This window comes from Fibroporia radiculosa (assembly GCF_000313525.1).
Source record: "Fibroporia radiculosa TFFH 294 genomic supercontigs, scaffold49212, whole genome shotgun sequence".
Lineage (NCBI taxonomy): Eukaryota > Fungi > Basidiomycota > Agaricomycetes > Polyporales > Fibroporiaceae > Fibroporia > Fibroporia radiculosa.
In genome coordinates, this window is record NW_012133103.1 from 1 (window position 1) to 566 (window position 566).

The window sequence follows — 566 nt, forward strand, 5'->3', positions numbered from 1 at the left end:
GATCATCTAAGCGCTATAGATAAGATAGACGCCATGAAATTCTGTGACAAATTTAGTACTGCTGATACCTTATCTTCTGCCATCCCTATCTTTCCTGGTCGGAGAATGAATCCCAGAAATTCGACTTCTGATACGTCAAAGAAGCATTTCTTGGGTTTGAGGAACAGGTCTGATTCTTTCAACCGTTGGAGGACTAATTGAGTGTGTTGCCGATGTTCTGCGTGATCAGTGGAATAGATGAGAATGTCATCAATGTAGACTACTAGCCATCCTTCTAGGAGAAGGTTGGCAAAGATGCCATCCATCATAGCTTGAAAGGTTGCCGGAGAGTTTGTCATTCCAAAGAACATGACAGTTGATTTGAATAATCCTCATGGAGTGATAAATGCTCCTTTCCATTCATCACCTTCTTTGATGCATACATTGTTGTATCCTGCGTGCAAATCAAGCTTGGTGAACATTGTTGGTTTGGCAGAGGCGACGTGATCTAACAGGTCTTCTACCCTTGGTATGGGATAGGCATTCTTGATGGTGGCATTATTGAGTTTCCTGTAGTCCTGGCATGG